Below are 12,853 nucleotides of genomic sequence, written 5' to 3' on the forward strand. Positions count from 1 at the left end.
CTGTTTTGCCACTGGCTTGACAGGTGACACAGGACTTACAAAATTCCTTTGTGTCCTCTGACATTCTAGGGCAATGAAACAGGGGGACAAGCCTGTCCTATGTTTTCATCTGCCCCAAATGTCTAGCCAAGGGAATGTCGTGGGCTAGAGTTAGGAGGAACTCTCTGTATTGCAGGGGAATAACCAATCTCCTGGCAGCTCCAGGTTTTGGGTCCCTTGCCTCTGTATACAAGAGGTTGTCCTCCCAGTAAACTCTGTGAGAGTCACAGACATCCCCATTTTGCTGTTTGACAGCTTGCTGTCTTAGACCCTCTAGTGTGGGACAGGTCTGCTGTGCCACACTCAGCTCCTCCCTGGCAGTCCCCCTCCACCCAAAAGCTCAGCAGTGTCTGCTTCTAGCTCCTCTGGTGAAGGTTCTGCACAGGGGGGAAATTTTTCTTCCTCAGAAGTTGAATCATCTGTAGAGGGAGGGATAGTAGGTAGTAATTTACCTTTACTAACCCTAGCTTTAGGGAGCACTTGGTCCATTGTTCCAGGATCCAAGTCACCCTTTCCTTTTTGCTTTTTGGCCCAAGCCCTGGTCAAAGCAAAAATATGCCCAGGAATGCCCAGCATTGCTGCATGAGCCTCCAACTCCACTTCTGCCCAAGCTGATGTCTCTAAATCGTTCCCTAGTAGACAGTCTACAGGTAAATCTAAGGCAACCACAACTTTCTTTGGACCAGTAACCCCCCCCAGTTGAGATTCACAACAGCCAAGGGGTGGCTAAGAGTGTTGTTATGAGCATCAGTCACTTGGTACTGGTGACCAAGTAGGTGTTGTTCAGGGTGGACCAGTTTCTCTATTACCATGGTAACACTGGCACCTGTGTCCCTGTAGGCCTGAACCTCAACACCATTTATTAGGGGAAGTTGCTTGTACTTATCCATATTAAGGGGACAAGCAACCAAGGTGGCCAAATCAATGGCACCTTCAGAGACTAACACAGCCTCTGCGGTCTCCCTAACAAGACCAACCCCAACTAAATTACCAAAAGTGAGCCCAGCTACTCCCTTGGATTGGCTATTAGCAGGTTTGCTCCCACCACCACTGCTATTACTAGGGGCACTGGGTGTAGCAGTAGGGCTTGTGGTAGTGGGAGGCTTGGTGCTTTTCTTTGGACAACTGGCATCAGTTGTCCAATGGCCTTTTACTTTACATAAATAGCACCATGGTTTCTTTACTTGCTTAGAAGAGGATTTGGACCCACCACCCCCACCAGAGTGTTTTTGTGGGCCTGATGAAGAATCATTTTTAGATTTGTCCCCACCCTTGTCTGAAGACTTACCATCCTTCTTCTTGCCATCCTTGTCACCCCCTGTATGAACTTTTCTGTTCACTCTTGTTCTGACCCATTTGTCTGCCTTCTTTCCCAATTCTTGGGGAGAGGTCAGATCTGAGTCCACTAGATATTGGTGTAACAAATCAGACACACAGTTATTAAGAATATGCTCTCTCAGGATTAAGTTATACAGGCTTTCATAGTCAGAAACTTTAATGCCATGTAACCACCCCTCCAAGGCCTTCACTGAATCGTCAACAAAGTCTACCCAGTCTTGTGAAGACTCCTTTTTGGTTTCTCTGAACTTGATCCTGTACTGTTCAGTGGTTAAGCCATAACCATCTAGGAGTGCATTCTTTAAAACTGTAAAATTATTGGCATCACTTTCCTTCACAGTAAGGAGCCTATCCCTACCCTTTCCACTGAAAGATAGCCATAGGATAGCAGCCCACTGCCTTTGAGGGACCCCCTGTACAACACAGGCCCTCTCAAGTGCAGCAAACCACTTGTTAATGTCATCCCCCTCCTTATAAGGGGGAACTATCTTGTGCAGATTCCTAGAATCATGCTCCTTCACAGGATTACTATCTGTAATACTGCTGCTGCCACCATGGGGTCCTAACCCCAACCTCTGTCTTTCTTTTTCTACGTCTAAAGATTCCCTGTCTAGAGCCAGCTGTTGCTGTTTAAGCTTCAGCCTGGACTCTTCCACTCTCAATCTATTGAGTTCCCTTTCTAACATTCTGTCATCAGGGTGGGTGGGTTGGGCATGCTTAGACACAGAAGAATGGTGTAAATGAACAGAGGGAGACCTGTCCCTAACAGTTGGCACACTAACAACCTGGCGTAAAGGAATGACATCCCTACTGTGATGAGAGCTCACATTAGTACCAGTTATGCTAGGTGGCCTGCTAAGGGGCAGGTTGGAAAGAATACCATCTAACATTCTTACTGGGGCTACCCCAGAATCAGAATGTGAACCATCTGCTAATTTCTCACCTGATGTGCCACCTAAGGACTTATCATTTTCAATGAGTATATTAATCAACAATTCTCTTAAGGGATTCTTCCCTACCCCTAAACCTCTATCAATGCAGAGACTCCTTGCACCTTTCCAGCTAAGGTGGTCATAAGCAGTGCTGGCCAGATAAAGAGTAGGACCTGTACCAGACATGATAGAAAAAGGTTTAAGGGACAGAAAAAGAAAGAAAAGGTTTCAGAACTTTTTAAGGAAATAGAAAAAAACTTTTTCAACTTTTTAAGAAACTTTTTGAAAGTTTAGAGGTACTTTTCAGCACTTAGCAATAGAGTAAGAGAAGAAAAGCAAAACTTTTTGGTTAGGTGTACATACACTGAACTTGTTTTGTATATTTTTCTCTTATGAAAAGTACAAAATGACAAAGTGGTAAGTAGTTGCAAGTACCTATCCCACTGCTGCACAACCAATGTAGGAGGCTGGCCTGGTTTGTAGTGGTACCAAGGGGTGCTTACACTCTGCACCAGGTCCAGTTATCCCTTATTAGTGTAGAAGAGGTGTCTAGCAGCTTAGGCTGATAGAAAAGGGTAGCTTAGCAGAGCAGCTTAGGCTGAACTAGGAGACATGCAAAGCTCCCACTATACCACTAGTGTCATATGCACAATATCATAAGAAAACACAATACACAGATATACTAAAAATAAAGGTACTTTATTTTTATGACAATATGCCAAAAGTATCTCAGTGAGTACCCTCAGTATGAGGATAGCAAATATACACAAGATATATGTACACAATACCAAAAATATGCAGTAATAGCAATAGAAAGCAATGCAAGCAATGTACAGTCACAATAGATTGCAATGAGAGCACATAGGTATAGGGGCAACACAAACCATATACTCCAAAAGTGGAATGCGAATCACGAATGGACCCCAAACTCATGTGAGCTTGTAGAGGGTCGCTGGGACTGTAAGAAAATAGTGAGGGTTAAAAAAATAGCCCATCCCAAGACCCTGAAAAGTAGGTGTAAAGTGCACCTAAGTTCCCCAGAGAGCACAGAAGTCGTGATAGGGAAATTCTGCAAGAAAGAACAACACCAGCAATGCAACCAAAGTGGATTTCCGGACGAGAGTACCTGTGGAACAAGGGGACCAAGTCCAAGAGTCACCACAAAGTCGAGATTGGGCAGATGCCCAGGAAATGCCAGCTGAGGATGCAAAGAAGCTGCCACTGGATGGTAGAAGCTGTAGATTCTGCAAGAACAAAGAGGACTAGGAACTTCCCCTTTGGAGGATGGATGTCCCACATCATGAAGAAGCTTGCAGAAGTGTTCCCACGCAGAAAGACCACAAACAAGCCTTGCTAGCTGCAAGAGTTGCGGTTAGGGTTTTTGGATGCTGCTGTGGCCCAGGAGGGACCAGGATGTCGCCAATTGTGTGAGGAGACAGAGGGGGCACCCAGCAAGACAAGGAGCCCTCACAGAAGCAGGCAGCACCCGCAGAAGTGCCAGAACAGGCACTACGAAGAGGAGTGAACTGGAGCTCACCCGAAGTCACAAAAGAAGATCCCACGATGCGGGAGGACAACTCAGGAGGTTTGTGCACTGCAGGTTAGAGTGTCAGGGACCCAGGCTTGGCTGTGCACAAAGGAAATCCATGAAGAGTGCACAGGAGCCGGAGCAGCTGCAAATCACGCGGTACCCAGCAATGCAGTCTAGCATGGTGAGGCAAGGACTTACCTCCACCAAACTTAGACTGAAGAGTCACTGGACTGTGGGAGTCACTTGGACAGAGTTGCTGAGTTCCAGGGACCACGCTCGTCGTGCTGAGAGGGGAGCCAGAGGACCGGTGATGCAGTCTTTTGTTGCCTGTGGTTGCAGGGGGAAGATTCCGTCGACCCACAGGAGATTTCTTTGGAGCTTCTAGTGCAGAGAGGAGGCAGACTACCCCCACAGCATGCACCACCAGGAAAACAGTTGAGAAGGCGGCCGGATCAGCGATACAAGGTTGCAGTAGTCGTCTTTGATACTTTGTTGCGGTTTTGCAGGCGTCCAGAGCAGTCAGCGGTCAATTCCTTGGCAAAAGGTGAAGAGGGAGATGCAGAGGAACTCTGATGAGCTCTTGCATTTGTTATCTCAAGAATTCCCCAAAGCAGAGACCCTAAATAGCCAGAAAAGGAGGTTTGGCTACCTAGGAAGGGGGATAGGCTAGCAACACAGGTAAGAGCCTATCAGAAGGAGTCTCTGACGTCACCTGCTGGCACTGCCCACTCAGAGCAGTCCAGTGTTCCAGCAGCACCTCTGTTTCCAAGATGGCAGAGGTCTGGAGCACACTGGAGGAGCTCTGGGCACCTCCCAAGGGAGGTGCAGGTCAGGGGAGTGGTCACTCCCCTTTCCTTTGTCCAGTTTCGTGCCAGAGCAGGGCTGGGGGATCCCTGAACCGGTGTAGACTGGCTTATGCAGAGATGGGCACCATCTGTGCCCATCAAAGCATCTCCAGAGGCAGGGGGAGGCTACTCCTCCCCAGCCCTGACACCTTTTTCCAAAGGGAGAGGGTGTGACACCCTCTCTCTGAGGAAGTACTTTGTTCTGCCTTCCTGGGCCAAGCCTGGCTGGACCCCAGGAGGGCAGAAACCTGTCTGAGAGGTTGGCAGCAGCAGCAGCTGCAGTGAAACCCCGGGATAGGTAGTTTGGCAGTACCCGGGTCTGTGCTAGAGACTCGGGGGATCATGGAATTGTCTCCCCAATGCCAGAATGGCATTGGGGTGACAATTCCGTGATCTTAGACATGTTACATGGCCATGTTCGGAGTTACCATTGTGACGCTATACATAGGTAGTGGCCTATGTATAGTGCACTCGTGTAATGGTGTCCCCGCACTCACAATGTCCGGGGAATTTACCCTGAACAATGTGGGGGCACCCTGGCTAGTGCCAGGGTGCCCACACACTAAGTAACTTACCACCCAACCTTTACCAGGTAAAGGTTAGACATATAGGTGACTTATAAGTTACTTAAGTGCAGTGGTAAATGGCTGTGAAATAACGTGGATGTTATTTCACTCAGGCTGCAGTGGCAGGCCTGTGTAAGAATTGTCAGAGCTCCCTATGGGTGGCAAAAGAAATGCTGCAGCCCATAGGGATATCCTGGAACCCCAATACCCTGGGTACCTCAGTACCATATACTAGGGAATTATAAGGGTGTTCCAGTATGCCAATGTGAATTGGTGAAATTGGTCACTAGCCTGTTAGTGACAATTTGGAAAGCAAAGAGAGAGCATATCCACTGAGGTTCTGGTTAGTAGAGCCTCAGTGAGACAGTTAGTCATCACACAGGGAACACATACAGGGCACACTTATGAGCACTGGGGCCCTGGCTGGCAGGGTCCCAGTGAGACATACAACTAAAACAACATATATACAGTGAAATATGGGGGTAACATGCCAGGCAAGATGGTACTTTCCTACATACATGCCCTGTACAGAGTTCTCATACTCTCAGGTGCTGTTCTCACACAATAAAAATTGTTATAAAAAAATATACTGTGTAGCTGGAAAAGTCACTCAAAGCTGCATTGCTCTGCATGCACATACATTCACAGAAGTCTCACAGAAGAAGTGCAGGGCCTAAGGTGTCGCTCCTGATCTCTTAAGGACCAGATCTCTTACTTAACCACTAGATCTCTTTCTTAAAAAACAGATCCTTTTATATTTTGCTGCCTTATTGAGGATCGATTTGGAATTCACCACAGTCTGGATATTAAAATTGTGAACCCAAATATTCAACGAGGCTAGTTGTTAGCACATGGGCCTATTCAGAAGAAGCAACAGGACAGAACCACTATGGGGACTCATGGGTTCTCCTCATCCATTGGTGAATATAGTTTGTCTAGCATGTCTCTGCGCCTTTCGGTGCTCCATATGAATTCAGTCAGCAGGGTAATGAGCTCCTTCAAGAAAATTTCATGAGTGTTGAAGGGATATCTGAAAAGTATTACTACAGAATGAATCTGTTTCTCAGTACATCTAAAACAACCACAGAGAATATTATCAAAAAAGCCAAGAGACATGTTACAAGTAAAAAGAATATAATGAACATTTTCAGCATTGCTAAAACGTCATTAAAATATTATCTAAAACCTAACATCCTATTGTCTATTCAATGAACTATACCCTGAGAGCATGAAAGGCACAGAAACCTACATGCTGGAGTTTCTTGGGGAGAAGGGATGTACTGCATGGGAAACACCCAGAACAACGACTCCGAAACCACGAAGTCGTGAAAAACGAAAGGGAAACAATGCTTTAGTTTTCCATGACTTCCTGGTTTTGGTACCTTAGCCATGCATGTCTGAACCACGTACATGAGTTGTTAAGGTACAGAAGAAGGGAGTCGGAGTCGACGCTGTGAAGGAGGAGGTAAGTTGGGGTGGGACTGGGGCTATTTTTTGGGGGTGGGGGGCTCGGGTGATTAGGGTTTAGGGGTGGAGGAGGGTCAGGGTTTAGGTTTAAGGGGTGGGTTGGGGAGTTGGGGTATTTAGGTTTTAGGAGCGGGGTGGGGACTTGGGGCATTTTTCATTTTTGGGTTGGGGTGGGGGGCTGGGGGTGATTAGGGTTTGGGGGAGGAGGGATCAGGGTTTAGGTTTCAGGGGTGGGTTGGAGGTTGGGGTGGTTTAGGTTTTAGGGGAGGGGAGTTAGGGTTCTGGTAATTTTGGGGCTGGGGGTTGGGGTAGTTGTGGGGATAGGGGGGTCGCAGTAATTTTTGGGGGTGGGGGACTGGGGGGAAGCATGCTGGAACCGTGCATGCTGATCGCTAATGCCTTTACTAAAGCCAGATTAGAATTAGCATGTTGTGCTTCATGCAAAACAATTTAGCCAACACAAATTTAGTAAAAACATCTAACTATGGCTCTATCATAATAGCGCGGTTGGCACCTAGAAAGAAAATCAAATAGACATAGCAGATAAATCTCATAGTTAATATACCTATCCTCAGTTTGGATCAGCAATATGAGACAGTCTTCGTCATCAGGACATCAGTCTGGTCAGCTAGGCTTCAGGATTCAGCATCAGAGTTCAGAAAAGGCAAAGGGGGTGATTCTGACATTGACGGGCGGCGGAGGCCGCCCGCCAATGTTCCCCCGTCAAAATACCGCTCCGCGGTCACAAGGCCGCGGAGGGTATTTTGAGATTTGCCCTGGGCTGGCGGGCGGCCGCCAAAAGGCCGCCCGCCAGCCCAGGGCAAATCTACCTTCCCACGAGGACGCCGGCTCCGAATGGAGCCGGCGTAGTGGGAAGGTGCGACGGGTGCTGTTGCAAAGCAGACACTGAAATACCTTGCGGGCCCTCTTACGGGGGCCCCTGCAGTGCCCATGCCATTGGCATGGGCACTGCAGGGGCCCCCAGGGGCCCCGCGGCACCCCCTACCGCCATCCTGTTCCTGGCGGGAGACCCGCCAGGAACAGGATGGCGGTAGGGGGTGTCAGAATCCCCATGGCGGCGGAGCGCGCTCCGCCGCCATGGAGGATTCCCCCGAGCAGCGGAAAGTAGGCGGGGGACCGCCGACTTTCCGCTTCTGACCGCGGCTGAACCGCCGCGGTCAGAATGCTCGTGGGAGCACCGCCAGCCTGTTGGCGGTGCTCCCGTGGTCGGTAGCCCTGGCGGCCGCCAGGGTCAGAATGACCCCCAAAGTCTTTAAGCATTAAAGTTAATTATGTCTCTTCTCAAGGCTCTCAGTAAAGTATTGACCTTTCGGCAAGATAGAAAATGGTCAAATGCGTTGGTCCCAAGTCGCTATTGGTCAAAGGATGGCATGTTCACACTTTGTCCAATAAAACGAAAACTTCAAATCTACATTTCTACTAGTTCACGGTTCACATGTCGATGATTGGCTCCTTTTGTACCGTTCTCATCCATCCCGCTCATCAGGTAACAATATTGTTGCAGCTTATTCTCCAGTCAGTGTCTCTATTGTATTCTCCTGAGAAAGTCAGTCTTACACACATTACATTTACAATGTTACATTTACAAGAACAGAATCTTCTAGCAAGCAGTTCTCATGAGAAGGACTTTTAGCTCCGATCACACTAAGGGGGTCATTCTGACCCCGGCCGGTTGCGGAAGCCGCCGGCCTGGCTGGAACCGCCAGAATACCGCTGTGCGGTCAGAAGACCGCCGCGGGTATTCTGGGTTTCCCGCTGGGCTGGCGGGCGACCGCCAGAAGGCCGCCCGCCAGCCCAGCGGGAAACACCCTTCCATGAGGATGCCGGCTCCGAATGGAGCCGGCGGAGTGGAAGGGGTGCGACGGGTGCAGTTGCACCCGTCGCGATTTTCAGTGTCTGCATGGCAGACACTGAAAATCTTGGTGGGGCCCACGACACCCCATACCGCCATCCTGTGCCTGGCGGCCAAAACTGCCAGGAACAGGATGGCGGTCGGAATCCCCATGGCGGCGCAGCAAGCTGCGCCGCCATGGAGGATTCCCCAGGGCAGCGGAAAACCGGCGGTACACCGCCGGTTTTCCGTTTCTGACCGCGGCTGTACCGCCGCAGTCAGAATGCCCAAGGGAGCACCGCCAGCCTGTTGGCGGTGCTCCCGCGGTCGTTGGCCCTGGCGGATTTTACCGCCAGGGTCAGAATGACCCCCTAAGTCATTACAGTGGAAAATCACAATTTAATTCTCTAAGCAGACATTTTATTAAATGCCTAGAAATGCAGCTTGTCATGAGGCCGTGCAACTAGGCCAAGATATCTGCTAAGTTAAGGCCTACAATTAAGAAAACTAACACATAATACATAACCCTTAATATGATGTATTAGTACATTAATCGATCATAAGCTCAACATTTCATATTAATAAGCCATTAATAAGTACACTTTGTGAACACTGACGGCCACTCATGTGGTCATATTTTCAAATGAGTGCATTATTTTTTTCTAGATTATTACATTTTCTACGCAAATCCATTACTCAATATAAATGAAAATTCATTAATAATTTCATTAGAACTTCTGCGCAAACAATCCCTCCGCTGATGACTAAATGTGTCATCACACTAAACTTTCTCTCACAAATTTTTGCATCAGCTAAAATTCTGTCATTTCAATCCCTTCAAATCTTTGTTCCCTTTTTGAATTTTCCCTAAACAATTTTTCCTTTTCTTTTCTTTTCTTCCCTTCTCTCATTATTCTTTAACTTCTTCAATGTTATTCTTTTACATAATTTGCATATTCCCCATAATCCAAGTAGGCAAACCAATAATAAGCAGTATACCTTGTATTATTTTCTATAATATACACTTCTCAATGTTGCTGAGCCAATTTCCCACTAAAGCAAAACCTTTGCCAACTTTTTCCCAAACACCTGGTTCTTTCAGTTCTTTCAAATCAGCACTCTCATTAGTTGGATTAATAAGTAAGCTTCTCATTTCTTTACTATTGTCAGGAATGAATGAACAGCAATGACTAGAATTAGCTGCCATCCTTCACTAAAGGAATATCTAATGCAAGGAGGTTCTGAAGAGTCATAGCTCTTTCAGCAGCTAATTCAGTATCTATCAGGAGTATGGAAAACATGGTATCCACAATGTGAACTCCCACTGAAATAATTATTGCTCCAAATATGTCTCCCACTATGCCAGAAGAAGACTCCCTCCTCTGTCTAGCATTATGTAACTCAGTCACTTTCAGACATTGCTTGAAGTCGTCAAATTGAAAAATCTTTGGGAAGACCATCCCCAAATAGCATCCTATTGGAAGACGGTAATAAGCATTAGGGCCACAGATTTAATATATCCCAGTAATCGCTCTATCCTGTCCACTCAACATAAATGTCCATTTACTCTGAAACAAAAACACATGTCTACATTCACTCGTTCCCACAAATAAAGTGTCAGTGCGAGATTTAGGCCTATATATACAAAGCTTCCCTACGTGTTGCACATCTAAAGCTAATTTCCCTTGTGTTTTTATTGCACTAAAAGAATAGTCATTTGTGTAAGTTCTTTTCTCTAAGCCCTTTTCTAATTTCTCTTTCAATGTCTTTCTCCTGCCATCTGTGTGATCTAAAATGCTAATTTCTAAAGGTGTAAGCAAACATGTTAGATTATTCCTATGAACGTAAGCTGTGCAAAAAGTTAATACAGGCTCGAAGAAAGCTCTAACTAATACTATGTCGTCATCCTTAGCTACTCTACTCAGATACCTAATTATGGGGACAAACGAAAACATGACATCATGATTGGAGTAGAAATATTGAATGTACTCCTGGTTATAGACTCTTGTTGGTAACAGATTACAACTTATCCCACAAGTGAGAGGCAAACTATGATAAGTAACTCCTTCTTCTACTGATGAAGGAATCTGCGTACACACATAACAATTCTTTGCATCCATCCTCTCAACATTTTCACTCAATGAGCGATAGAAGACATTAGAAGATAGTTCCCTTTGCGCATCAGTACCTTTGTGCAGATACTTCTCATCTAATTTAAATTTCTCTATAGCTGTTAATGCAGTAGTTGTCTCTAAAGCTGAAGTATGGTTGGCTTCACTCTTGTCAAGAACAGTTATACCCACAATCAATATCACAAACAATATCCCACACACAATTGCCAAACTAATACTCATGTATTTACAGCGCCTCCTACCTTGCTGGCTAATGTTACCCATGATCTGTAAAGAATCAGAAAGTAGAAGAGAAACTTTAGAAAAAATTCTGCAAAAAACAAATCAAAAACCTTCTTTCAGCAGTTATTCACAGCTTCAGTCACACTTCCGGGAAACTTTTTCTCAAAATCGGTAAGCTTGTCACAAATCGGCTTAGCAGCTTGTCAAATCAAGTTTCAGAAGTCAAATCAGGGTATCAAAGTATTTTCCTGTTACTTTCAACAGTCTCTTTCTCCTTGTATTTTTCTCCAAATTTTCCCAAGAGTTCAGTTCATCAGCTTCCCTCAAGTGCCAAAATATTGACCTGGAATGTCTTGATCAAAACAAAAAGATAAAAATTATTTCTGCCATTCACTTCTAGTTGCAAATGCCCATTCAGGACCTGCGTATCTTCGACTTGCTTTTCTCTTTCTTTACAACTTTCGATCACCATTCAATTCTCCCTCACTTAGATCTTCTTTCCTTGTTGTATCTACTTCTTCCTCTTACAACAACTGCTTCCCTTCTCTTTGCTTGTGACTCCAGCCACTTGTCTCCTTTCAATGGACTCTTTGTCAATGCTCTTTTCAGTGTTGAACTTGTAACTTCTCCTTGCTCTGTGGTGTTTTCACTTGACGGACCTGCAATTGGTTCAGGAGGAGTCAGATCTCAGTGGCTTTGATCTGCCTCAACTCCTTCCCCCTCGGGGTCTGGCAACTGCTCTGTTTGTCTCTGAAGATTGTCTGCCTCTGGGAAAGCCCTCCTCTGATTAGGCTCTCTGCTGTCTCAATTGAGCTAGGCTCTCTGTCACTCTCCTGGAAGTCTTCTCCTTAGTCTCTCACAGGAGTGACTGAACCGTCCTCAACGGGCTCTGATCCGGTCTCAGTTCCTCTTTGTTCTCCTTCCAGCCCTGAGACTTGTTTTGTCATTGTTGTATTCTCAACAACTCTTCTTCATTGCACAAAGAAAGGACATGCCGCTTTCTTTGTGTGACTGACATGGATCTAATGTGGAACTCCAGTGCACTTCACAGCTGTGATAGTTGTCAGAATTACCTGGAATGGACCCTTCCAGCGAGGCTCCAAACACGTTTTTCTCACGTGTTTCCAGACCACAACCCGCCTTCAGGTTGTGCCCTGGGTCATGGATTGGTGGCAGTGTGGAGGCCTGCACCTACTGAGAGAAAGAGCGAACCACATCAGCCAGACCCTTGCAGTAGTACAACACCATATCATCTGTAATACTGACAAGTGCATTTGCAGGCACCGATGGCAACATCATGGCTCGGCCCATAATGATCTCATGCGGCAACAATCCTGTCTTCCTGTCTGGTATGTTTCTCATTGTCATCAGAACTAAAGACAGTGTGTCAGGACATTTCAGATTCTTGGACACACACATCTTTACAACTCTTGACTTCAAAGTACCATTCATCTGTTCCACTAGCCTTGATGCTTCAGGGCAGTAACTACAATGCAACTTCTGCTCAATGTTCAATGCTACGCACAGTAATTTAATTACTTCATTGTTGAAGTGACTTCCCCTATCTGATTCTAAAGAGATCGGAAACCCAAAATGTGGTATCAGTTCCCTAAGCAGTAGTTTCACTACTGTGAGGCTGTCATTTCTTCGTGTAGGGTATGCTTCAATCCAATGACTAAAGATGTAGACAATCACCAACACATATCTCAAACCTCCACACACAGGCATCTCAATAAAATCTATTTACATTCTGCTGAATGGACCTCCTGCTCTTCCAATGTAGCCCACATTATCCACTGCTCCTTTCCCTGCGTTCATTTGCTGGCAAATGATGCAACAATGACAAACTGCTCCAACAACCTGTCTAAAGCCCTGGATTGAACCAATTATGTTTGAACAAACGAATCATGGCATCCCTCCCAACATGTG

This window comes from Pleurodeles waltl, chromosome 1_2, assembly GCF_031143425.1.
Source record: "Pleurodeles waltl isolate 20211129_DDA chromosome 1_2, aPleWal1.hap1.20221129, whole genome shotgun sequence".
In the NCBI taxonomy this organism is placed as follows: Eukaryota; Metazoa; Chordata; class Amphibia; order Caudata; family Salamandridae; genus Pleurodeles; species Pleurodeles waltl.